The sequence below is a fragment of the Neovison vison genome, chromosome 13 (genome assembly GCF_020171115.1).
Source record: "Neovison vison isolate M4711 chromosome 13, ASM_NN_V1, whole genome shotgun sequence".
Classification (NCBI taxonomy): Eukaryota; Metazoa; Chordata; class Mammalia; order Carnivora; family Mustelidae; genus Neogale; species Neogale vison.
Window position 1 is genome coordinate 118,279,359 of NC_058103.1, and position 27,999 is coordinate 118,307,357.

Sequence of the window (27,999 nt, forward strand, 5' to 3'; positions counted from 1 at the left end):
CCAGCCAGGCTGCGGGCTAGAGCTCTGTTGACCTGGGCCTCAAAGGGTTTGGCCTAGGTGGTGGGACCAGTTCAGGGTTGCTCCAGCCAGACATGGCAAGGAGAGGCAGATCGAGGCTCAAGAAACTGGAAGCTCTGTTCTTCCAGGGCAGTCTACCCAGTATGGGATCCAGTCCTGGAAATTCTACCTGTGGGTCCTCAGCAAGACCAGTCTTCTCTTTGATTCTGGGTTGTGCTGGCATTAGGATAGAGCCTTTGGTTTCCATATGCCTGCAGACTGCTTTCAACTCAGATCCAGACAATCTGGATCTTTCCCACCTGGGATTAACCAGTACAAGTTAGTCTCTGGTCTCCTGGGGCTGTGAATGTGCACCCTCTGCTCCGGGAGCTCTTTGCCTGCTCTCCAGGGCCCAGCAAATTACACTTCCTTTAAAGTGAGCCTGTGCTCTGATAGGGAGGGAACTTCATTGGTGCCTTAGGAGCCAAGAACTGCATTTGGCGGATCACACGCTGTTAAGAGAGGCTCTAGGCAATTATAGCTGAAACTTAAAAATTGGATTCTACATGGTGGGGGCAGGAGAGAGCTGGATGCCAAGATCCGGTTCTCCCAAATTTGCAGACCTCTGAATGGAAACAGGCTGCCTTGAGCACAATCCCTGACTTCCTGGATATCACAGGAAGGTCTTAAAGGTACCTGGAAGCAATCAGAAAGCGGAGTGGTTGGTGCTGGTCACCTGTCTCAGCTGGAGAATCGGAACATGGCTTGGGAAGAATGCCAGGCTGCTGGGGAAGCCGCCCAGGGGGACCAGGGGCCCTGAGCGGAGGAAACCCTGTGTGTCTGAGGCGGGGGCAGAGCTCACAGCTCTGTATGTCCCGTCACCACCATCCTCCACTCGCCAGCCCATGCTGGAGCCGGAGTCCCCAAAACAAGGCATCAGAAGGCAAGACCAAGTGAAACCTCCACGCCCACAGCTCATCTTCCACTTTCCCTCACCCCAAGCCCCTTGCCTCCCTGCACCATGCCCTACCGGAGATCCCGGTGCATGTCTGAAACCATCCCAGCCCCACTGCCCCAACCTTCCCAGCCCAGGCCCCACCGCTGCCCCCTCTCCCTCCCCATGCTGGGAAGAGAACCCCACCTCGAGCATCAGCCTTGGCAGACCTCCCTCCCTCAGCACCTGGGCTCTGAGCTGCTCAGCTTCCACCCTCAACTATTCTCTATCCTTAGCCTCCTGCCCCCAGGCCTGCCCCAGCAGCACAGGGCAGCTGGCCTTTCCCAAGCTGCTCAGCGCGTACCTGGCCTGGGCCCTGCTCCAGAGAGCCCCCCGGGCTCCAGCTGCATGAGTATGGACAGCGACAGCAGTTCAGGCGTTCTGCTGTCCCACATCATCCTCACTCTACCTCTCAGGATAACTCCATCCTGCCCATTTTCCCCTCAACTCATCAAGGCCAGGATCACAAACCAGAATCGGTGCACCCTTAACAGCCGGGTGCTATTTCCTTATCCCCTTCCTGCCACCTAAGTGTGACCAGGATGCTGGGGGGACCGCAGCGCTCAGGACAGAGCTGCCTGGGGGTGGGTGGAGAGCCTTCCTCCTCTCATTAAGTGCCATGTGCCGGCAGGAGTTCTGCCCCAACCCTGACAGGACAGAGAGGCCGCCAGCTGGAGGGGGAGAACGGGGCACAGCCGCTGCCTTACTGTGTGCCTGGGGAACAGTTTGGAGGAATGAGACCAGGGTCTGCAATGAATCATCTTCCTTGGAAACCAGAGGCCTGTCTGCTGGGCCAGATATTTACCTACAGGCAATGCAAGGACCTCTGGAGGCCCACTTTGGGTCCCAGGCATGCCAATACCACCTGCTGTCCCAGCCAGGCAGGCCACCAAGGTCCTCTCAGCACTGCCTCGGGCCAGCCGCAGTCACTTCCTGCCTCCAGGGAACCAGAAGCCTGCCTTGAAGGGATCACGAGCACATTCCTTAACCTCAGAACTCTGCTCAGGTACAGACTGGGGCCCTGTTGGCCATCCCCTCCAGAGCAAGTAGCTGAGAGGATGGATGGGTGAGGTGACATTTGTGCCAGTGTTTTAGCCTGATTTGTTAGAAAGTTGGGCGGAGACGAAGCCTTCAGAAGGAAGCTGGGGAAGGGAGAAGAGTGTTTTGAGGGTTCAGACAAAATGGATCATTGCCCGAGAAGGGCGTTGGAGGGAGGGAGGCTATTTGAGGGACGAGACCCTGCCGGCCCCATCTCCAAGCATCTGCACCCCTGATTTTACCCAATCTCTTGACCTCCAGCCAACTTCGAGCCAATCCATCCCGTCCCGCAGAATGGGTGAGGGCCCCAGCCTGAGCGCCTGGCGGGGGTCCCCTCTTCAGAATGCCTGCGTCCCCGTGGGACAGGCTCATCAGGGATCTATCTAAATGAAGTGTGAAGGAGCTGGGGGGCAAGGTCAAATACACTAGAAAACTGTGGTGGTGCCTTCCAAGGTGAAGAAAGCTGTCTTCTCCGGAAAGCCAGCCCAGGGTGCTTTCCAGGAGTTAGCTTAATTTTATATCCACAACAATCCTGTGAGGTAGGTTCTAGAATTATTCCCATTTTACCAATGAGAAAACAAGAGGTTTTGTTTGCCCCGATCCCTCCATCCCTGTGAGGGACTGGGATTGTCCTCAGGCAGTGTGCCTCTCCCCCAGCTCCCTGGAGCCCATGGTCTTCCTCCCTCCCCCTCCTGCTGCCACCCTGGTGCCCAACCACAGATCCTAGGTCCCACCACCCAGAAGCTCTCCCTGCTGTCCAGACCCCTGCAACAACTTCCACCCTACCCGGCTGGCCCCCTTGCTGCCGTGTCAGACATGGTTCTGGATTTTTCCATGCCCACATTGTTCCTGTCCTTCTCCCTGTTCTTCAGGGTGCCATCCAGCCAAGAGGTTTCTGGGGTGACTCCAGTCGGACACATGCGCTCACCCATCTGAAATCTGCAACTTGCTCCTCGGGTTGGGCTCCTCTCTTCCTGGGAGCACCTCGGGGAGGCCTTGACTTCAGCTGTTCCCCCTGCTCTCCTCATGGGGCGCCTCAGATTCTGACTCACACTAGGGGGAGGGGAGAACAGAACTGCTCCTGGCTTCTCCTGCCGGCTTTTCCTGCACACAGGTTCTGGGCCGGGCTTCCCCACATTTAATCCTCACGAAAGCCCTATGACCCCCAAGCAACAGAGGAGCCCACTGAAACTCAGAGTGGGTAAGAAGCATGCCCAAAGCTGCACAGCCGGTGAGCCTCAGGGCTGCCTCAAGCCTAGCCTGACTGACGGGGAAGCCAGTCATCTCCCCACCACTTCCCGAGCCCGTTCTTGTGCCAGAGGTACAGCCTGGGGTGCAGACACGCAGTCCAACCTGCCCAGACTGGGGCAGGAAGCCAGAGAAGGCTTCCTGACGTGGACAGGATTACCCCGCAGCGGTAATCAGGATTGCAAAATGCTCAGTCCCCCACCCCGTGCTCATGCAGATGTAACACGTGCACACATTTACCCCCACGACATGCACCACCCTCTGTCGGTTTGCTTTTCTCGTTTAGCTTGAGGGCTGACTCCAGTAGTCATGATGGTCATAGCACTTTCTTAAAAGGGAGCTTCTCCCACTAAAGACGAGAGTATTATATAACATACATATATGCAAATGTATTATTCCTATTACTTTGGCTTCTCTGAGCATCCAGTCATCCTTGTAAGAATGGCTGAACAATGAAATACGAGAAACTACAAAACTCCCCTGAGAACTGTAAAGGGAGATTACAGAGAAATGAGCCATTGGCTTGACTAGAAAGACCATGTCATCTCCCAAAATACTTCAGTAGCATTTAAATGAAAAATCTCAGTGTTTTGTGGTTGTTTTTTTTAACCTTTATAATACTTCTCAGAATCAGTTGAAAGAATGAATGGTGGAAGAAATCCAGAAACTTAAAATCAAAAGGCTATTTAAGCATAGGAGAAAGCTATGATCGATAAAATTGTGATATGGGCACAAAAAATACATATAGGTCCATGTCCAAAACGGGTACCTAAAAATGAAACATAATGAGGCACCTGGGTGGCTCAGTGGGCTAAAGCCTCTGCCTTCGGCTCGGGTCATGATCCCAAGGTCCTGGGATCGAGCCCCTCATCGGGCTCTCTGCTCCACAGGGAGCCTGCTTCCCCCTCTCTGTCTCTGCCTACCTGTGATCTCTGTCAAATAAATAAATAAAATCTTTAAATAAAAAAATGAAACATAGTATGTGTAAAAATGTGACAAAGGGAGGCGTCTCGGTGGCTCAGTTGTAAGATGTCTAACTTTGGCTCAGACCGTGATCCCAGAATTCCGGGATCAAGCCCCGCATTGGGCTCCTTGCTCAGGGGGAAGCCTGCTTCTCCCTCTCCCACTCCCCCTGCTTGTGTTGCCTCTCCCTTGTGTCTCTCTGTCAGTTAAATAAATAAATAAACCTTTTAAAAAATAAATGTAACAAAGGATAAGTAAGACATCGCTGCATAGAAAGGAAAGAAGGTCTTATCCAACAAAGTGTTCTGGTACAATTGGTTAGCTATTTGGAAAATAAAAATAATTAATCTGTACTCTGTAAGCCAAAATAAATCAAAACAGTTCACACAAACAGCTATGCGCCACAAAGGAAAGAAAAAAGAAAAGAAAGCCTAAGAACTAGAAAGAATGCTCAGTCCCTATCTGTTTTATCTCTTTTTGATAAAGGACTTCCTCAGCTAAAAAGCAATGTAAAGAAGGGGTCTGAAGCAGGGGCGTCAATAGGCAGACTGTGCAAAGCGGGAGAAACAAGATCAGAAGTAGATAACCAGCCAGAAAAACTCTAAGTGTAACAGACATAGGGTTAAAATCCTTAGTCATGAAGAACTTAATACAAATCATTAGGAACAGAAAATGCCAATAGATGGATGAGTACAGACAAGTCAAAGAATCCAGATGTTGAAATGTTCTAGAAATAAGAGAAATGAAACCCTAAGATGTCATATCTGAACACCATTTTAATAGATTTTTCTGATTATAAAAGTAAAGCATGTTTATGGTGGGCAATCCGGCAAATAACACTGACCCGCTTGGTCACCTTCCAGAAATGACCACCACTAACTTCTGCCGTCTGTCCTGCTCGTGGTGTCTCCTCGGCCTTTTTCTTATTTAGTTAGGGTTGTATTGTTGGCATCACATTTTCTGCCTATCAAATTAACAAAGATCTTTTTTTAAAGCTCATCCTCAGTGCCAGTCATGGTATATGGGGTTGCGACAGTGACGGTGCAACTGAATCGGAAAGGGGCTTAAATCATCCTGTCCTTCGTCTGAGGTCACAGCTGAGCCCTCATGTCAGACAGGGGGTGACCCCAGGAAACAGGGTGGGTGTAGGGATTTCATTTGCCGAGGCCACAGCACCACAGTCTGCAGGGAGTTTTTTCACAGGAGGGACTCGGGGGCCCCACCCGAGTCCAGTGATTCAAAGGACCTTTCTCCCAGGGTCCCGCAATTATGCTGAGCTTGCTGGCAGCCTATCTGCCCCGAGTCTGGCCGCACAGGTTGAGGTCCAGGGTCTATCCCTAGCTAGCCGCGTGGACTCAGGCACTCCCTGAGCCTTGGTTTCACCAGAGACTCCCCCCTCTCGGGATCGTCGTGAGGGTGAACAGAGAGTCCCGCAAACGGGGCTAGCGCACTGCCACACCATTACGCGCTCCAATATTGTTAGCTCCAAAGGACAAACTCCAAATGAATATTTGCTTTCTGTTTTTATAACAAAGGACTCATCAAGGGACTTTTGCTGAACAAAGCACTATGAATTCAAATCTCTACTTCGTTGAGAATCAGAAAACTGTTGGCAGCTTTTAAAGGGCAGTTTCCCCAGCTTCCCAAATATCTCTTGGCTAAATTTCAGAAAGCCTGCTAACAGTCCTTTCTCTGAACACCTCCTACCTGGTCAAGGTGACACAGCATGTCAGAGGCAGACGTGATCCCAGGCCCCTGACTCCAAGCCTGCCCCATACTTCCTCCCAGTCTTGATCCTTTAATGCTCAGGGCCAAGTCACCGAGAGGGCAGAGGGACTGCAGGAGGCAGGGGGATGAGGTTGAAGGCAGCTGTAGGCAGTCCCTCGGTTCTGTGCCTGCTGGCTCATTATGGAGTCACTGTGCCCAGAAGTGTGCTCCCCCTCCCCAGACAAGGGGCTCAGGATGGGCCCTGGGCTTCCTCAAGAGTCCACTGCCCACATCCGGGGTACTATTTCTGCTCCCCCAGCACACGCCATGCCTTGGCATCCTAAATGCTCTAGTCGGATGTACTTTCTTTTTGGAAAGTCATTAAATAACTTTTGTGGAAACATTTTAATTGAATTAGATTGTTTTCTGATTGTAATAAATGTTAATTAATTGAGTGGGCTGTGTGTCCTTGGATCTAGCTGGCTTCTTGCGGTTTAATTAGGAGGAGACTCTAGACTTCTTTCTTTTTGCCATGAATCTGTGGTTTGAATTTATCTATTGTGCTAATAAAGTGATCAGGGAGTGCAGGGAGCAGATTATGTCTTCTATCTGAAATTTAATAGCCTGCTTCACTCACTGAGCCAAGTGGCAAGCCCCTGCTTGGCGTCATCGGGCCGTGACCCTGTTCTCTCGTCTGGGCTTAATGAGGTTTCTCCCTTTCTCTTGGGTAAAGAAAGAAGTTTTAAGTTCTGCAAACATCCCTTTGTTTCCCAAGAATACGAGTCACTTGGTTCCAGGGGTCGATGTTGCTGATTCCCATGGGCGCAGCTGACCAGAGAGGCAGGGGGTCAGCCGGGTAGTTGAACCCCCCCAAGCTTTTTGTTCATACCTGGTGGAGGCAGGCAGGCCCCAAGTAGTGACAGAAAGAGACCCTGGCAGCTTCTTCATTATAGGGATGCGGAGTCTGGAGTCCAGAGAAGGAAGGAGCATGCCCAAGGCTACACAGTATGCTTCTGGGACAGTGACATCTATAGTCCAAGGAGTTTTAACTCCTTGGTTAACCAAGGACTTTGAACCAAGTTTGGTTCAACCAAGACTGACATGATTCAAGTCCTGCATTAGATGTGAAGGCAAAGATAGATCCAAGGCCCCTAGAGAGGCTATACAACAGTGACTGTGATGGTTGTGTAAACCAGGGACAACAGAGGAGTCCACACAACATGGAAGGCAAGCCTCGGGGTCGGCATGTCACCTCGCATAGTCTGGAGAGCCTTCAGGAGGAGGTGTACCTGCACTGGGTTTTGAAGGATAAACAGGAGTTCTCCAGGTGGACAAAGTATAGAGAAGGGCCTTCTAGACAGAGGTAACAGCATGTGCAAAGCCAAGTTCATTCTGGTGAACATAAGAGCCAAGGATGCTCTCAGAGGCAGGACGTGTTCAGATGTGCACCGCAGGAAAGATCCTTCTGGGAGCTTCAGAGGAGAAGAGTCCAGATGGGGAATCGAGGAGCAGGGACAGCCAGGCGAGGGAGGCTAGGAGCTCCCCAGCTCGGCTCACTGCCACAAGGATGGAAGAGCAGGGCCAGATTCTAGAAATATTCAGGAGGTAGAGTCAAGAGTAGGTCAGGTCTCCTGAGGAGAAGCAGGTGAGGAAGAAGGGAGAATTAAGACCCTCCCTTTTGGACTGGCTCCCCTGCAACAGTGTGGTTTTTTCTTCCTCTGAACGTGCTTTGTGGCAATGAGCTTTTACGGTAACAATAACAGCTCCCAGGGCGCAGCTCTCTTTAGCTGGGTGCCGTTACCTGTGCTTTACGGGCACAGCACGTGGAATCTTCAGGATAGCCCTGTGACCTGTGTTCTGTTCTTAGCGCATTTCCCCAATGAGAAAACCTGGGCACACAGAGGGTCAATGACCCGCCGAAGGTCAGTGAGCTTAGGAAGTGGGAGACCTGCAGCTCCCGGCCGAGCCAGGGCTCCTCCGACCTCCCCCAGTGAAACGTGTGCTCCCAATCCACATAAGGCTTAATTTGCTCTTTACCCAAAATGGTCCGTTCTAACAAGGCAATAGGAGTCCAAATTTCCCTTTGAGAAATCGGAAGACCTTCTTAGCACCACACTGCCTTCCCTAGGACCAGACTGCGGCATCTTATTCCCTCCCCCATCCGTGCCCAGACCCTTCCTGTCTGGTGGGAGGGGAGGGAGGAGTGCAGGTTGGAGCTCCTTCTCGAAGGTCCCAAGCAAGGAGGGCTTGGACTCAACCGCACTTACTATCTATGTGCCCCTGGGCCAGCCCTTCTCCTCTCCGAGCCTCAGCAACCAACCATGTCTGTGACGGCCTCTCCCATGGCTACATGGTGTCCCCAAGGCCCAGGCACACAGAACTTGGTGGTTGCTGTGATTATGGCTGTTCCAGCCTAGCTCCCGATTCTTTCCGGGCTGAGGTGGTCAGAGGACACAGGGCCACCCTCAGGAAAGGATCCTCACAAGGGCAGCCCCTAACCCCAGAAACTGGGTCCCAGGCCTGCCACCCAGGAATCAAGCGCAATGTCAGCGCAGACTCTTTCTTCAGCAGATCCTCACCCTCAGAGAACTCTTGGGTGGTTTCTTTGCTGGGGGCCCTAGAAGCAAACCCTTCCCCATCCATAGGCCAACTCTGCCTGTCAGGATTCTGTTCACCCTTCAAGGCTTTGGTCTGTGCACTTCCTTTCCAACCCCATGGAGCTCTGTATCCGCCTCCACCCTGTCTGCCACAGGGCATTGTCTAATGCCGGTGAGCTCCCAGGCCAGGTCTCTGTCTCTGACCCTGCCGGAGCCATTCTTGAGGGAGCTCCAGCTGAGGGTTGTGGGTAGTTGGAGATGGGATGGAATTTACCAGGATGGTATTCTATCTGCTCCCCGCCAGCTCACATGCACACACAGAGGCATGCCCATACACATGCGTGCAAACATACACACTATCTGGCCCACCTGCCATTTTGTGCAATGCTAACCTTCCCTCCAGCTCTGCCCAGGCTAGCCCTGGGATCTCTCCGCTCTCCACCCTTCCCTTCACTGGGCCCCTGGCAAGCCTCCCCACATCACCCTTCTCTCTAGGGCAGATCCTGACTGTGGGTCGGGGGCTGGTCCGAGGCAAGGCGCCACTACACACGGCAGCAGACCTGTCCGTGGGAGAATGAGAGGAACGTGGCTTGGGTCATCTACCAGCGGCAGGAAGCTCCCACAAAATCCAGGGAATAAGCAAACCTAGATCCTTCCCATTGAGACCAGGAAAGTGGACCATGAAAAGCAAGGTTAAGAAGGTTTTTTTCCTTCTCTTTCCCCACTTGCTAGAGAGCAAAGCAGCAGGGCCAACTTGTTCCCAAATGATGGGTTTCCTGTCAGCCCCCACCCCGACCCCCTGCAGAATAGACCAGCTGTTGGTGCCAGATTAATGGCCACGATTAAAAGCAAAATGCCCTTGCTGTGGCCGACTGTCCTCCCACACCTGTGAGTCTGGAGGCTGAGCTTTAAGCCCTGCGAATGGAAGATTTGTAATGAAATCAGACAGGCCTCTTAACCGCTGATGGTATCAGGGCCCAGGGGAGATGCAGACTTATTTCCTAATCTCCCGCGGAGCATCTGTCAGCCCCGCCACACAGCAATGTCACTCCTGTGTGCAGCAAGGACCTTCCATGGGGCGGACTGTCAGCTGCCTGCCCTGCTGCCCGCCTCCTCCCACCCCTCCTGTGGTCCCTTCCCCTTGCTTCAGCTTGGGCGGCGTGGACATTCAGAAAGATAGTCACGCACTCATGCACATACACACACCGGTTCATTCATGAGTTATCTGCTCTGCTCCATTTGCATAAATGGAAGAAAGAGAAAAATAAGAATCGCTCTTCAGCAACATTGGGAAACAGCAAAGAATACCATCGACGGAGTAAACATTCTGAGAGATTTCTAGAAGCTGAGAGGCAAATGAGAACAAAATGAGAATCCCATTGATGTCAGAGTCTGTGACTCACCAGGCAAACTCTAGGGACTAGTTTCCCCACCAGAACCCAGGGCCCCCACTCCCCAACTCTGGGCAGCAAGACTGGGTGGAAGGGTTGCAGGAGGCCTCTGGAGCAGCGACATCCAGCCTACCCTTTGTCCTCAGGATTTACTGGATTAGGACTGTGCGCTGAGTCAGTAGGGGGTCCAGGAGGCCTGCACAGCAGAAGGGGTAGGAACATACAATCCCAATGAGGGGAACAAGGACAGGGACTCGGTCCAGCAGTGGTAGCTCCTAGGATACTGGAAACCTCTCTACGGCTACTGGCTATTACAGCCTTAGGAGACCCTGAGGTCCCATTAGTAGGAGGTGTAGGAGTGGGTAGGTGGGAACAGGTGGCATGGCCTGGACTCTGCCCCTCCCTGGTCCTAGCCTCTCGGTGGCAAGAACTCCCAAGGAGACCTAGGACATGAGATACAAGGAATCCTGTCACTCCTGTCTCTACATGGCCATTTGCTCTCAGCTCATGCTCTCATGCTCTTGGGAGAGCATTTCCTGTCCACAGTCCCTCCAGGTTCAGATCAGGTCAGGAAATCCTGTGCTCCTCTTGACATTCATTAATATGTCTTACCTTAATAAAGGCTCTGAAAAGTCCTGCAGTAACTTTACTGTATAAATTGCATTCAGTGCAGTTGCAGATCTAAAGTGTGCAGTTCAATGAACTTTGACAAGAGCACACTCATATAACCTAGAGTTGCACCAAGATTTAAAGTATTTTCATTGCACCAGAAAGTTCCCCCATGCCCCTTTCTCATCATCCCCATCCCTACCCTAGAGGCAACCACTTTATAACTTCCATAACAATAGAGTATTTTTGCCTGTCCTAAAGCTTCATATAAATAGATTCTTATACAGCCTGTGATCTTTGGTGTCTGACTTTTTTCCCCTCAGCATAATAATTGCAAGATTCTTCCATGTTGATCCATGTGCCAGTAGTTCGTTTCTGTTGCTTATTGATCGTTTGCAGTTGTCCACTATAAAAACTTATCTATTACAGTTTGCTTATCTACCATTATTCTGGTAAATATGTAGGCTTTTCCAATTTCTGCTTGAACAAAGCTGCTATAAACATTTCTCCAAGAGACATCATGAACACACATTCTGTATTTTTCTTGGGCAGTTACATGTAGGCACGGAATTTGCAAGTAAATGCAAACTGCCAGGCTATTCTCCAAAGTATCAATTTGCACTCTCACCAGAAATGTGTGAGACTTTCTGTTGGTCCATACCCTCACTATTACTTGGTGTTGTTTCTGCGGTAACTATTTAAAATTTTTTGTTTTAACTCCTCACTTCCAACACTTATTAAACCACTGAGCATTTTTTCCTATAAATCTTTCTAATACCCCATGGAAATAGTGTCCTGCAGAAGTCACTGTGGATAGTGAGGACCTGAACCTTCACTTATAAATAGAAGTCAAAACATTAGCAACAACAAATCACCAGAATATGAGGAGCAAGAGAAGGTCGAAAGAGGGGATTGAGGCAAGCAGTCAGAAGAAAAGGCTCCAGGGAAAAGGAGTGAGTTTAATAAGTAACTTGGTAAAAATTCTGAGATTCAAGAGGATGTCACACAATAAAGCTAGAATAGGCTACTGTGAAAGAGAAAAGAATTCGGAAATCACAAACATGACTGCCAACATGAAGGTCACCTTAGAAGCGTCTAAAAGGAAAATGCTGAAAATGCAGAGGGACATGGAAAGAGAACCAAGTGTTCAAGAAGTTAGAGGAAAATATCCCCAGAGCAAGGGGAGGCTTGAATTCACGGACTGAAAAAGCACACTACATGTCAGGGAAAGCTTGATAAAGAACAAGATCAATAGCGTTTGGTCCTGATATGTAAATGGACTAATTAAAGGGACAAAATTAAGGTCTCAGAAATACACAAAAATAATAAGAGAATCTAATTTAGGATAAAGGTGGTATTTTATTTTATTTTTCTATTTTTAAAGATTTTATTTATTTGACAGAGAGAGACACAGCCAGAGAGGGAACACAAGCAAAGGGAGTGGGACAGGGAGAACAGGCTTCCCACTAAGCAAGGGAGCCCAACACAGGGCTCAGTTCCAGGACCCTGGGATCATGACCTGAGCCAAAGGCAGACGATTAACAACTGAGCCATACAGGCGACTCAAAGGTGGTATTTTAAATCAGAGGGAAAAACTATCATTTACTAAAGGGTTTTGGTACAACTGACCATGTATCTAGAAAAAAAAGGATGGTTTTCCTTGTTATTTCTTATTCTAAAATAAATTCCAGATGGATTTTAGTTGTAAAAATAAAATTATAAAAACAATAGAATAAAACATGTATATCAGGTAAGGGGTTATTCTAGATAATTTCCAAAAATATCAGCAACTTAGCACAAGAGTTTATTTTTTGCTCAGGTGGAGCCTGATTGGAGGGAAAGGAGCTAGCTGGAGATCTTGTTGCTTAGTCTTCCAGAGACTCAGGGCCAAAGAAGCTCTGGTGTCTTCAACAAGTGGTCCCGGGGGTGTCCCTGAGCATTGACATCCAACGATGAGTTAGAGAATGAGGGAGAAGATCATGCAGGAGAGAGCACATGTATCCAAAATAGGAAAAACAAGTGGGAATAAGCTTTGAAACAGGGATTTTAAAACTGACAAGAGGTTTCTCTCCATAATACTATGTAAATAAATTTGAAAAATCTAGTTGAAATGGTGATTTTCTAGGAATAGATTATTTATCAAAACTGACCCCAGAAAAGAAAGAAAGCCTAAACAAATAAATCTTAATGAAAAAAATAGAGAAAGTTGTTCAAGAGCCAATCCCTAAAAAAAATTTCAGAGGGGAACTCCATAAAGCTGAAGAAATAAGACATTCTCAATGGTCATTCAATTATTCCAGAAAATAGAAAAAACAAGGGCATGAAGAGACAAAGCAAAATTATCCAACAAACCACTATGGAAACTCAGGCTGGCCTGGTAGTAAGTTGTATGTACTCGGAGGGCCACCCTTACCTCAGCAGCCAAAGCTCAATTTTTCACCAGACCACCAGGTGCCAACAGTTAGTGTTCTAGACAGCTCTCTAAAAAACTGGTGTCTAAATTTAAATTGGACCTCTGACTCTTCTTATGATAGACTTGTCTTATTCAATAGATTAATTATTTTCTATTTCTTAATATAAATAGGAAATTACATGCTCAAATATATTAGCTAATAATTTAAAGATAGGCACTAATAATATGGATATAGGATATGGAGCCTGAACACCACAAGAGGAACAAAGAAAAACAATAAAATACTTTGTCAACCCTACGAAATTCAGAAAAAGGAAAAAAGAAAATATTGAGAAAGAATAATGAACAGAAAACATGAAATAAAATGGCAGGAAGCCAAACATTTCACTGTTATGTTATGACTGTGAATTAGTTAAATTTCTTAATTAAAGATAAAGGCCTTAGTACTGGGCACATACACATATATCATCGTATACACTCACACACATAAATCTGATGATACACCAGTTACAGGATACTCACTTAAAACATAATGACAAAGATTAACATCAACAGTCCAACAAAGGTATCTCAGGCAGATGCCAGCCAAAAGAAAGCAAGGTATGGTGTACTCATATCAGACAAGGTAGAATTCAAGGCAAGATGCATTTTTTCCAGTAAAAAAACACAGTCTACCAAGATGATGTGAAATAAAAAGGGACTTGAACAAAACCATAATTGTAGTGAGAGAATTTATCATAACCCAGAACCAAATTCAGTGGAGGAAAGAGAAGGTTTGAATATCAAACTGAACAAGCTTCACGTGTAGCCCAAAAGCAAACTACGTGCTTTCTTTTCAAATTCTCATGGAATGATAACAACAACTGATCACACACCATGCCACAAAGAACTCAGTAACCAAAAAGTAGAAATTATGTGGTCCATGTTCCCTGATCACGATGTAATCAATCTAGAAAATAAACAATAAAAAGTTAATGCCTTCACCTCAAGCCTAACCACGTGGAAATTCCCAAACATTCCTCTAAATACCTCAGGTTAAAATGAAAAATCAGATTAGCATTACAACCTGTCTGAAATTATTAACCACAAGAATATTTCATATCAAACCTAGATAATCTGACTGAAGAGTTCCTCATAGCAGTGGTCAGAACCTTAAACTCCTTTGGGTAAAGTCAGTGACTGACTCATCCATTCCACAAAAGTTTTCTGAGCGCCTATTGTAGGCCAGCACTGCTTCAAGTGGTGGGGACATAGCAGTGATCAAAAAAGAGAATATTCCTCTTGGTGGAGGTTATGTTCAAGTGGATAACTGTAAGAATTATTGAAAAAAACATCCTGAATGTTCAATTCAAGAACCTGGAAAGGTACAATAATATGCCCTCAGAAAAGTAAGGGAGAAGAGTAAGGTAAATATAAAAATGGATGACTTAGAAAAAAAATAAAACAATCAGTAAAATTAAGATCTGAAAGTCTCATGGAGCACTGGGTGTGGTGGAAAAATAATGAATACTGTTTTTCTGAAAATAAATAAGTTGGAAAAAAAAAAAAAAAAGATCTGAAAGTCTAGGGCACCTGGGTGGCTCAGTGGGTTAAAGCCTCTGCCTTCAGCTCAGGTCATGATCCCAGGGTCCCAGGGTCCCTGCTCAGCAGGGAGCCTGCTTCCTCCTCTCTCTCTGCCTGTGTCTCTGCCTACTCATGATCTCTGTCTGTCAATTAAATAAATAAAATCTTTAAAAAAAATATGAATAGCTAAAATAAGAAACACAAGAAACAACAAGTGTTGCCAAGGAGGTGGAGAAAAAGGAATCTTCTCTCTTGCACTGTTGGTGGAATGCAAACTGGTGCTGCCTCTGTGGAAAACAGTATGGAGGTTCCTCAAAAAATTAAAAATAGAGCTACCCAATAATTGCACTACTGGGTATTTACCCAAAGAATATGAAAACACTAATTTGGGAATGTATATGCACCCCCCATGTTTATTACATCATTATTTACAATAGCCAAATTATGGAAGCTGCCCAAGTGGTCTATCAATAGATGAATGGATAAAGAATATGTAATATACATACACACACATATATATAAATATATATAACAATATAATATATATAACATGTATATATAACGGACTATTATTCAGCCATAAAAAACAATGATATCTTGCCATTTGCAACAACATGGATGGATTGAGAGTATAATGCTAAGCAAAATAAATCAGTCAGAGAAAGACAGTACCATATGGTTTCCCTCATATGTGGAATTTAAGAAACAAAACAAATGAACAAAGGGGAAAAAACCAAACCAGAAAACAGACTCTGAACTCTAGAGAACAAACAGATGGTTACCAGAGGGAAGGTGGGTGGGGATGGGTGACATAGGCGATGGGGATGAAGAGCACACTCTTCTCGATGAGCACTATGTACAGAACTGGTGAATCACTGTGTTATACACCAGAAGCTAATACGACACTGTATGTTAACTACATGGGAATTAAAATTAAAAACTTAAAATTAAAACTTAAAAATTAAGATTTGATCAGACTCTGCCATGTCTAAGAAAAAAGAGAGAAATCACAAATACATATTCTTAGGAAGGACAAAGGGGATGATATGGCTGCAGATACAGAGAAGATTGTAAAGCTTATATGCAAATAATGTGTGTAATACAATGTCAAGAAGTGTAAAAACTTAGATAAAAACAGATGGCTACTGTGGACAAGATGAATAAATTACTAGAAGTATGTGAATTACCGACATCAACTCATGTGGTAGAAAATTAGCATGGTCCAATAACTACAGAGAATTTGAAAAGATTGTTCAGGATCTACTCACCAAAACACATAAATACCTATACAAGTTCGAAGTAAAACTTGACAGACTACTGAGGCAAAGATAATCTTATTTAAACTATGTAGAACATAAAGATGGAAAGAGACTTTTGCAAGGCTGGAATGTCAAAATCTGAGATAGAACATGAACACCGGAATTACAATGACAAGAACAGAGGCAGGGAGAGCAGGAAGGCTGGAGCACAAACTGCCCTGAGGGGGAGCTGTCGCAGTGGGAGCTACTGTGTGTGTTCGTTTGGGTCCGTGAATGGCCTGTCACCCAAACATGGCTCTGGGGACATCCCAATCTGTGTCCCTGCCCACCCTTCAAGCCCCGCCACAGTCCACATCTATGGCTTTATGGGATACTCCTTACACTCAGCTGATCCCCTGAAAGTGGACTGCTATGGTGTTACTGTCCCATTTGGGGGGTGGCCCCAAAAGATGGTGGGAAGAGAAATCCTCTCAAGGACAGAATATAGAACAATACATCTTCCTGACCACTTTCCCCAAAGGCAAGATGGCCTGAGTTACAGATTTCCATTGGTTCATGGACATTGGCTAGTGGTCTAGATGGACAATTGGAAGCTCAGACAGAACAAGATTAGAGACTGGGGACAAGGTCGTCTGGGGAGGAGAATGTGAATGGATCTCTCAGAACTCTCCCAGAGGCAGAGACTCCTCTTCAAAATATACTCCTCTCCAAAATTTTCCCCACTGTGAAGGAAGTTCTCAATGATCAGGTGGACAAGATGCCCACCCAGTGGACAAGTGTATATCAGCTTTTTTCCTCAGTTACCCCTGATCCTACTCAGAAATGAAGTGCTTTTGGAGGCAGGAACAGAGAACACCTATCCAAGTAAGGACTTGACAGCCTCTCCAAAGCTGAAGCAGCCAGTGCCACAGACAAGGCTCTAAATTCCAGCAGTGGAGACCAACTCTGCAAATCTGGTATTTGCAGTAGAGATGACCTACCAGCATTTGACAGCAAGTGGTTACGCTGGACTCCTTCCATCATGGAGGGTCAGTGATTTGTTCTCATTGGGATAAATATTTATATTGGAGCTCGATATATGTTTTCTCTCCCTGCTTCTACCAGGACTACCTTGAGCGGACTTAATAAATACCACTTGAACAACCCATATTCCATACTGTTTCTGCCCAAGAAACTCAGTTTAAAAAAAAAAAGTGATGCAATGCACCAATGGTCATGGGATTCACAGGGCTTTATCATATATCAGGAGAGTTTAACAGATAGAAGAATAAAATGGGCCACTGAAGGACCAGTTACAGCACTGACTGACAACATCTTGTGAGTTTGGGACACTGTCCTCCAAGACATGGTAAGTAAATTCAACCAGCAATCAATGGATAGTGGTCAATTTTGGTATTTGTCACTATCGAACTAAAGAACCCGCTTTCAAAAAATATGCTTCTTATTCCTGTGTCTGCTCTACATCTGCTAATTTAGAGATTTTGATATCCAAGGGAGGAAAGCTTCAGTCTGGGAACATGTAATGGGTGCACTGAATAGGAAGTTAATAGTGCCAAGCCGTCATTATGGGCTGTCTGTGCCAGTGGATAAACAGGCCCAAAGAGAGGTCATAGTGTTGGTTGGAATGATTGGGATTTGTGCTGTCCAATTCTATAGCCACCTGTGGCTATTATAAATTAATTTAAATTAAGCAAAATTAGAAATTCAATTCTTCAGTCCCACTAGCCACATGTCAGGTGGTCAATATCTGCATATGGCTATTGGCTACCATATCAGGTGGTAACATATGGCTATTGTCTACAGAAATAGGCAGAGCAGATGTAGAATGTTTCATCACTGCAGAAAGTTGCATTAGACAGTGCTGATTTCAACAACCAAGAGTAATAGGGAGGTCATTTTGTGGGACACAAAGAAATGAGGTTACCTCTCTGGGACCCCGCTGCTCTATCGACTGGCACTGGTATGAGTGGGGGTCAATATGGAAGGAAGACTACAACAAACATATTTAGGCAGGACTATCAGGGCTCAGACCCCTCAAAAATAATGGTCCAGGCCACCTCACAATGTAAAGAATCCCTACCAACTGAGGTGTTGGCTGAAGGCAAAGTCAACATGGAATAAATGGTAGAGGAGGGAGGTCATACACCTTCACCAAGGCATAGAGCCCTATATTCCCTCCTCATAGTTTCTTCCTTGCTCAGCCACATGTATATTCACATATTTAAATGAATTTCTCTTAGATTTCCCTTCAATTACATACATTGTGTGCAGAATATTGAGATAGGATTGGGACAGAATCAGAGAAGGAATGGACCTTGTCCCAGAAATCTTGGACTTGGAGTTGTATAGAGTAATTAATAAAAGAATGAAGATATTGGGGCGCCTGGGTGGCTCAGTGGGTTACAGCCTCTGCCTTTAGCTCAGGTCATGATCCCAGGGTCCTGGAATCAAGCCCCGCATCGGGCTCTCTGCTCTGCAGCTGGCTTGCTTCTCCCTCTCTCTCTCTGCCTGCCTCTCTGCCTACCTGTGATCTCTGTCTGTCAAAAAATAAATTAAATCTTTGAAAAAAAAAAAAAGAATGAAGATATTTTCAGTTTGTTAGGTTACAACTTTGGTGGGGGTGGGGAGGGTGTTCTAAGGATGGAAATCAGGCAGAACTGTACTAAGAACTTACTGGTTATTTTGGCCTCCAAGAGTTTGATTCTGCCAGTAGCCTTCCAGTGTTAGTTTAAGTAGATCTGGTTTCTGTTGTTTGCAAAGAGAATTTCTGATGGGTACAGAACTATAAATGTTGGCAAGGAATTGACATAGTTATTTGTGGATGACACTCTTGTCTTCCTAGAAGTTCTGGAAAATCAAGAGAGAAAACACTAGGAAACAGCGAACAATTAACTGTGGTAACCAGATATAAATTGTTTTCCTGTTTATCCACTTTATTCTGCAAGAAAATTTAATGGTCAAAATCCCATTTTCAATGTAAAATAAAACCAGACCCTGAAGGGCCCTAAATGCCAGACCATTCTGTCTTGATGGTGGGGAGGAGCCAGAGAAGGTGTCAGAGCATCGAGACCTGTCAGCAAGCTGAATGCAGGAGTTTGGGGGCAGGGGGGGTGGCAGGGAGGTGTCATGGCCCTGCCCCCTGTCCTGGCAGGTGCCTGTGGCTGCCGTCCACTGGGCCCAGGGATAGGGGCTGTCAGCTGGAGAGCAGTGACCACTCCAGTGTGCACTGGTGGGGCCGAGGGGGCGGGAGGGACAGGAGCCGTGGTGCGGTCTCTGGGGTGTGAGTCAGTGCAGCTCCTCAGGGGACAGCAGACCTACATTTTGCTGTTCTTTGGTTTGTATACATTGGAGGAATTCTGTAAGGAAAATAATAAAAATTATAAATATAAAATAAGGTACAAACATGAATAATTACTTGGAATGAGAAAAGAAATCAAAACCACCCACAAATAAGAAAAGTCAACATAGTCCAAATATTGCATAATCTCCCCAAATAGCCTAATAGTTTTAAATGCTGCACACATCTTTGTAATCCTTTTTTTTCCCCTTCATTTTTGGCTACATACCTTTTGGCGGCTTCTTCATATAATGATGCTGTAAAGTACAGCACATGACGTTTCCTATAAAGAGACTAAGTTAGCATTTCCTAAAAAGGAATAGAAAGATAATTCCCGGTGTGGTTAGCCAATCTGTTATTTTGTTACTAATAGTTTTGGAGAGTTCAACTTCAAGATCTGTCGATAAAGTTGGAAATGTTCAGGATTGTCGCCCAATTGGCGGCAACCTCTATCCAATATCTTTTACAAGTGAGCTGTAAGATTGCAGGGTGAGGGCCAATCTTAAATATTTGGAATTGACGGCTCGTTAACCAGAGCAATTCAGATGCATTCTTAAATTGCTGCTACATTGCTTTTAGCAGCGTAATTGTGTAATAAAATGACTCTTGCTCTATGTACACTGTAGTTATTGATGAATATGTACAGAAGCCTTGTCACCAGAACCCTTGTTCCTCCAGGCTGTCTTGCTCTGTTGGTGAAAATTTCATGTGCCATTTCATCTGGAGCTACCAGACCTCATCAGGACAAGACGCATCGGTCACACTGAGATGTGATTCCAAATAACGAGACACATAAAACATGCAACTTGACACAGAAGGACCGGGTGCTTGTGGAACTTGCCCAGGACTCAAGCCCTACAAACAATGGAATCCTGATACATTTGATTCTGCATGAATCCCATGAAAGAGAAACAGAATGTGCGATGCACTTATAATTGTACATGTAGCGTTACAGAGTATATTCTTCAGCAGGAGTATATTGTTTTAAAGATTTTTAATTTATTTATTTGACAGAGAGATCACAAGTAGGCAGAGAGGCAGGCAAAGAGAGAGGGAGAAGCAGGATCCCCAGCGAGCAGAGAGCCCGATGTGGGGCTCAATCCCAGGACCCTGAGATCATAACCCAAGCCAAAGGCAGAGGCTTAACTCACTGAGTCACCCAGGCGACCCAGGAGTATATTTTTGAGGGGAGAGAATTTCCAGTTTGACTGGGCATCCATGAGAAATGAGTCCTATGTTCTGATGGTGGAAGAATTTTTCACCGGCCCACTCTGGCTCTTTTCACTTCAAACCTCATTTCTCCTCCAAAACTTGCCAGTACTGGGGGCTGACACATTCATATTTCAATATGACCTCTGGCCTGAACCTTCGTGTCATGGTAATTGGAGAGCTGGCATGGTGGGTATTGGTGGGTATTATTGCCAGAATGGCTAACAATAATTTAGGTATAAACAGGAGTGAGTATGAACTATATAACTACCCCCACTAAGCCAAATAAATGTATGTTCAATTCAACTTCCCCTTAGCCAGACCCCAGAGATGTCTACAGCCATCCAACACCTTTCGACATGGTGGAACTATGACAGGGAAGTTACAGTGAAAGACACAATGGTCTTAACGGAAACATTTTACTTCTGTCAGTTTTACAGAACCATTGTGACCATGTGAATGCATTGCTCGGATCCCTCCCAGGGCTTTGCAGAAGGCCTGTGTGAGTTTACCTAACATCACAGTATACCCACCTTGGCTTTGGCTGTTAGGGCAGGAGCTAGGGAAACAGGGACTAGTCCCTTTAATCATTCCTCTTACTGAAAATCTCAACACAGTCCATACAGCACCCTTACTACTCGCCCTCTCATCTATTCCCACTACAACCTGTGAAATAGGTATTATTCTCCCCAGGCTGCAGATGAAAAGTGGAAGCCTAGAAACAGAAGGACTCTTGGCCAGGGTCAGACAGTCGACAAGCAGTTCAGCCCAGCTCTTGTGTTCCGTCCAGGTCAGTGCCTAACACAAGGCCTGCACGGTCTCATTTACTCCCACGCTCATTGTGACAGAGGGACGAGGAAGTGGTTATGCTACCATTTTACAGAAGCAGTAGGTTTTATAATCATCCATCATACCTACACCCACAGGACAGTCGACAAGGCATTTGTAGGCCCGTGAGTTTTATTTAACTCTCACAGCAACCTGCAAGGAATGTTATCGGGTAGAGGAGACAGACTCACTGGAGGTCATATGGGCTGATTAGGGTCCAGCAGCAAGTCACTCCAAAGAGGCACTCCAAACCAGGACTCCCCACTCCTGGTTCAATGCTCTTTTCACTGCACTCTGCTCTCTTCCCCTTTGGAGATCAAAGGACCCCAGAGCATCATCTAGTCCCAATCCCTCCTGCCACACAGGAGAAACCCAGAGAGTGGGAAGGACTCTTAACCCAACAGTCAAATTTGTTTCTCTGCCTCACTTCTGCAAGAGGCTTCATCTTCACTGCCTTCCTCTTCTTGTAATTGGTCTCCAGCCGCAGGTCCCACTGAAGAGGGAGGAGAATCTTAAGCAGCCTTAGAAGCCGAGTAGCCCCATCTCCATGGCCACAGTCAATTGGATGGCACCAGTGAGGGAGGCCAATCCAGACTGAGCAAGGTTAGACTTATGCGCCAGAGCAGGTGGGTCTGAGCGGTGGAAAGGAGCCCGGCAGTAGAAAGGCAGAAGCACAGAAAAGAGGCTAGGGGACCCCAGACAGAGCCTCTGCTCTGTGAGTGTACCAATCCCATGATTCCCAGCAGTACCTGGGCCCAGGTTATTTTTCTGTGCGAACCATTAGCACATTCCCCACATTGAATCACATGAGTGGGTTTTGATACCATGCAACTTAGAACTTACAGAATTATTTTAATTTTTTTAACAAGTTTAATGGCTGATACAGTCATATGGAATTAACTCATATGTGGAATTTAAGAAACAAAACAAATGAACAAAGGGAAAAAGAGAGAGAGAGAGAAAGAGACACACCAAGAAACAGACTCTTAACTACAGAGAACAAATGGACGGTCACTAGAGGGGAGGCAGGTGGAGGGGGGGGTCGGTGACCTAGGTAATGGGGAGGGGAAGAAGAAGGGCACCTGTGATGTATGATGATGATGGGTGATGTACAAAAGTGTTGGATCACTATATAATACATCTGAAACTTACATTATACTCTATGTTAATTAACTGGAATTTAAATAAAAACTTTAAAAAAAAGACATTTTGGGGGCACCTGGGTGGTTCAGTGGGTTAAGTCTCTGCCTTCGGCTCAGGTCATGATCTCAGAGTCCTAGGATCGAGTCCCGCATCGGGCTCCATGCTCAGTGCGGAGCCTGCTTCCTCCTCTCTCTCTGCCTGCCTCTCTGCCTACTTGTAGACATTTTGGGGGCACCTGGGTGGTTCAGTGGGTTAAGTCTCTGCCTTCGGCTCAGGTCATGATCTCAGAGTCCTAGGATCGAGTCCCGCATCGGGCTCCATGCTCAGTGGGGAGCCTGCTTCCTCCTCTCTCTCTGCCTGCCTCTCTGCCTACTTGTGATCTCTCTCTGTCAAATACATAAATAAATTCTTCAAAAAAATAAAAATAAAAAAAATTTTAAAAAGACATTTTTAAAAAGTAACACACTATATATATTGCTCTGCATCTTGCTTTTTTCATTGAACTGTCCTAGAAATCATTCCAGGCCATAAAATGATGCATCGTTTTTACAACCAAAGTCCATGGTTTATGTCTGGATTCAGCCGACCCCACCAAGGGGTGAGATGGGGCCCGGAGGCCTGTCACTTCGTCAAAAACAAAGGAGAGGCAGGATCAGGAGATATGTCTGGTCTTTTCGCTGGTGGGAGAACAGAGACTGAGGCTTTAGTCAGTGTCTGCAGGAGGCCAGGGCTGGACCTAGAGGGTTTGGCCGTGTCAGGGATGAAAGGCCATGGCTTGTCTTGCTGACCTCTGCCCCTCCCTGTGAAGTTCAGAAACAGGTTCCTCAATGACTTCATCATTCTGCCTCATCCTCTCTCGTACCACAACTGCTCCACCTGAGTAGGTGGCTGCAGAAAAGGGAAAGCTGCCCAGGCCTCCCTGGCTCTTCCAGTTTGTCTCCACTCCCTGAGGGGCCTCCTTCCCCTGTGGCAGCAAGGGCTGTGTGGGCCCAGAACAGGCAGCTTCCCTTGCCCTCTGCCCCTGGGGAGGGGGTTTAGGATATTGAGGGGGGCAGGAGAGGGTGCTGTGTTGGGCTCCCTTGCCTGAGCTCTGGAGATCTTTACCCTCTGCCTCCTTTCCACAGGCTTCCCCAGGGGGCCCAGGCCCTGATGGTGCCCTCCCCCACCTGTTATTTCTGTCCTCTGCCCAGCACCCTACCTTGGGCACTGGGGCTCCCCTGGATCTGTCCCTTGGAATCTTACACCTTACTCTTTCTTTCTCCCACAATTCTTTATTCTATTCTTCTGTAAATTGCTTTTGTAATTCTATTCCTGCTGAAAGAAATGCCTTTTCCTGACTTTCCAGCCTGCTCCAACACCCCAGAATTTACTGCTGGTCACATCTTGTAAGGACCTCCAAAGGGTTTGCCTCTCTTTCTTCTCTCTCCTTCCCCTACCCCCCTCCAATGTATTGTTTAGGTTTTGGAAACATTAATTAAGGTCAGGACGTCTTTTCCACGGAGGAAGTTTTGTTTCTGATTCTGGTGGGGCCATTCCACTGAGTCGGCGTCAAATGCGTGTCTCCACCTGAAAGAGGGATTATTTTATCTGCGTGCACATGCGCTGCAGCCGGCAGCCAGGCATGGGAGATCCTACTGCAGTCAGTCCTTCCATCAGCAAATTCTCCCTGCAGCCTCCAGTCTGTGGGCTCTGGGCTGGGCAGCCAGGGACACACATAAGAACAGGACATCCTCGGGACTCGTGGGTAGCTCAGTCGATTGGGCATCTGCCATCGGCTTGGGTTGTGTCCTAGCGTCCAGGGATCAAGCCCCACATTGGGCTTCCTGCTCAGTGGGGAGCCTGCTTCTCCCTCTCCTGCTCCCCCTGTTTGTGTTCCCTCTCTGCCTGTCAAATAAATAAACAAAATCTTAAAAAATAATAATAATAATGGACATCCTCCTGCCCTCACAGGTGCCCCCGTGTGCTGTGGAGGACAAGGTATGCGCTAAGATAATCGGGAGCTACAGGTTGTATTTGTGCTGAAACTGTTTCCCCTTCAGCGATTGTGAAGCATTTTGAGGACTCCTGTTCTGTGCCAGGCACTTATGTGGCCTTGTTTCATTTTGACAACCACTTGCAAGTTGGGCTTTGTTAACCTTACCTTACAGATGAGGAAACTGAGGCCCAGAGAGGTTGAGTTGCTCACACAGGTGACAGTGGAGGTGCAGCATCAGGATTTGATTCCAGGATAGTTTCACCCCAAGGCTAGGTTCCTTCCACTGGCTGGAGCAGCCCTCTCTCAGCTCTGATAGCAAAAAGGAGCAGATTTCACACTGGTTCGTTGCTTTGTCTCTTTTCTACCTCAAGTGCGACAGGTGGGGGATGTGAGAGAGAGTTGGGCCCAGAGGACAGAAAAGGGCAATTGGCCTGCACAGGGTTGGGGGGGGAAGCAATGCTTGTCTGTTTGCCTGCACATGCGCAAGGACACAGCCTGTGGGGACAGTAGACGGTATGGGAGTGAATGAGGCTGTCCTTGCCTTTCATGCACCAGCATCTTCATTTGTGTGGAAGCCTTAGTACCACGAGTATCACATCTGATAGGCCTTCCCAGCCCAAAAAGGAACTACACTCTTCAATCAACAACCCACCACTGTCTTCCCTACATGGGACATGGGATAAAGAGATGCTTAAGAAATGGTCCTTTCTCTTAAGAGCTCGTAGGTTAGCACAGTCCCTCGAAAACCAATGTGGCAAGTGACTGGACGGTAGAATGCCTGGGGGTTGGGGGCTGCCAGAGCTCAGGGAAGAGGACGTCACTCAGCTGGAGGGGTAGATCAGGAATCCTTCTTGGAGGCAATGACTGAGCTGAATCTTAAAGGATGAGCTGTCCTTCAAGGCCAAGACAGGTGAGAGAGGGCATCCCAGCACATGTTCATGACATGTCCAAAGGCCAGGAGGCAGGGAGAGGCAGGGCAGTTTTGGAGAACAGTAAATAGTTGGGTATGGCCAGAACCTCCTTCAGGCGCTTTGTTACAAAAGATCATTTAGCCAAACTGGGAGTTTGGTCCCTATTCAGTAGATAAAGAGAATGATTGAAATCCTTTAAGTGAGGGTAAGGGATGGTCAGAGCTGCATTTTAGAAAGCTCATTCCAGGAGATGTCTTATTCTAAACGGTGCCTGGAGAGCAGTTCCTGTTGCAGCCTTCTGCACTTCTCGCACGTACGCACCCACAGAACACAAAAATGCATAACAATTCTGAAAATCAAAACTGGCAGACAATCAATTACAAGAATCTGAAAGACAAAATAATTGCTTGTCCATGCTTGGACTAGGAAACAGAGCAATGCACTCACGTAAATAAAGGTAGAAATATACTTAATTCTGTTTGCCATTTAGAGACCCCAAATATTTAACAATTAGAAAATAGCACAACTGCCTTTTTGCTGTAAATGGGCTGCTTTTTTGAGGTAGCCAGTGCAGTATTCTCATATTCCTGTCCCATATTTTTAAATATTTATTTCTATTTTTTTTATTTGAGAGAGAGAGAGAAAGCTGGGTGATAGGGGTAGAAGGAGAGAGAGAATCCTGAGCAGACTCCATGCCAAGCATGGAGCCCAACATGGGGCTCAATTTCACGACACTGAGATCAGGTCCTGAGTTGAAACCAAGAGTCAGTTGCTTAACCGACTACACCACCCAGGTACCCTGTCTTTTTTTGGGTAAAGATTTAATTTTAAGTAATCACTATGCCCAGTGTGGGGCTCAAACTCACAACCGCAAGATCAAGAGTCACATGCTCCACTAAGTGAGCCAACCAGGCATCCCATCAAATTCCGGTCCTCGCATCTACCTTTTTGCACTAAATGAGGTTGTAATCCCCAAAGGAGAGAAAATAGGGGAGCCTACTAGGGCTAGGACTTATCATTCTGAAAGGTGAAGAATCTCAACACAAAGCCTTGAGATAGAAGGAGAGAAGGAAGGGAGAGCTGTTAATGATGCATGCTGATGCAGTTTTTCATAAACTCCACTGATCCAGAAGGGCAGAGGGACCAGACAACAGGAACAGAAGATGTCCCCCACTTGTGGAGGAAGAAGTTAGAAAAGTAAAAAGAAAACTAAGTCCAAGTAAAGTAGAAGAAAGACATAATAACAAAAATGAGTCAAATAGGAAGACAATTAATTCATTAATTAAATTTAGCAATGCAGCTGGATCCGCTCTATAAACAAAACTCCGTAGTACTTCTACTAAGCACCTATAATTAGTGAGGTTCAAAAGCAATGCCATTTGCAGTAACATCAAAAAAGCAACAAAGGGTGCCTAGGTGGCTCAGTGGGTTAAGCCTCTGCCTTCAGCTCAGGTCGTGATCTCAGGATCCTGGGATCGAGTCCCACATCAGGCTCTCTGCTCAGCAGGGAACCTGCTTCTCTCTCTCTGCCTGCCTCTCTGCCTACTTGTCATCTATCGCCCTAAGAAGAAAAAAACAAAAACAAAACGCAACGAATATCTTGGAACACATCTAGTGAAATGTGTACAAGACCACATACTATATTATTGGGGCACATTAAAGAAAATCTAAATTAACAGAGGAAGGGATATACCATGTTCATTGATTGAAGGACTATGAATATTCATACTGACACTATTCTAAATAGCCTAAACTGGAAACAACCCAAATGTTCCTGAACAATACAATGCACAAATTCATCATGATATAATCACACAGTTGAATATATTCAGTAATGAAAATGAGTAAACTTCTGCTACATGCAACAACTCTGATGAATTTTTTTTCCAATTTATTTATTTTCAGAAAAACAGTATTCATTATTTTTTCACCATACCCAGTGCTCCATGCAAGCTGTGCCCTCTATAATACCCACCACCAGGTACCCCAACCTCCCACCCCCCCGCCACTTCAAACCCCTCAGATTGTTTTTCAGAGTCCATAGTCTCTCATGGTTCATCTCCCCTTCCAATTTACCCAAAAGCACATACCCTCCCCAATGTCCATAACCCTACCCCCCTTCTCCCAACCCCCCTCCCCCCAGCAACCCACAGTTTGTTTCGTGAGATTAAGAGTCACTTATGGTTTGTCTCCCTCCCTATCAAGTCTTGTTTCATGGATTCTTCTAACTCTGATGGATTTTATAAACATAATGTGGAAGGATATGCACTGTGCGGTTTTACTGGCCAAAAGTTCAGAAACATGGGCACCTGGGGGTTCAGTCAGTTAAGCATACAACTCTTAGTTTTGCCTCAGTTGCGGTCTCCAGGTCATGGGACTGTTCTCAACGCAGAGTCGGCTTGAGATTCTCTCCCTTTGCTCCTCTCCCTGCTCATGTGGAGATAAATAAATAAATAAAATATTTTTTTAAAAGTTCAAAAACAGACAAAACTCGTCTATGGTGTCAGAAGTCTGGATAGTGGGAGATAATGACCAACAGGGCCTAGGAGAGATTTCAGATGTTGGTCATCTAGTTCTTGACCTGGATGGTAGCTTCACAAGTATGTTTACTTCGGTACAACCAGATTGTGCATTTATGGTTTGTGCACCTTTCTGAATATGTCTTAATTCAGTAAAAATTTTAATAAAAAAGGAATAAATTAAGAAATGGGAAATTGTGGTATAAAGGATTTACAAGGCTACTCAGATTCTGTGATATAGATGAATTCTGTGTCATGCATGGATACTGCAGCTCAGCAAGAGAGCTGAGCACTTTAT

General features: G+C 46.3%; 1 protein-coding gene across 1 annotated transcript in view; it reads left to right on the forward strand.

The window, feature by feature from the left end:
• The window catches only part of PEAK1 (pseudopodium enriched atypical kinase 1), a 332,635-nt gene extending 308,370 nt beyond the window's left edge, over positions 1 to 24,265 (forward strand). Inside the window, exon 10 of the transcript XR_006381652.1 lies at positions 24,247 to 24,265. The gene's annotated coding sequence lies outside the window, so the exon portion shown is untranslated. The remainder of the gene's footprint in view (positions 1 to 24,246) is intronic.
• Positions 24,266 to 27,999: the final 3,734 nt, after the last annotated feature.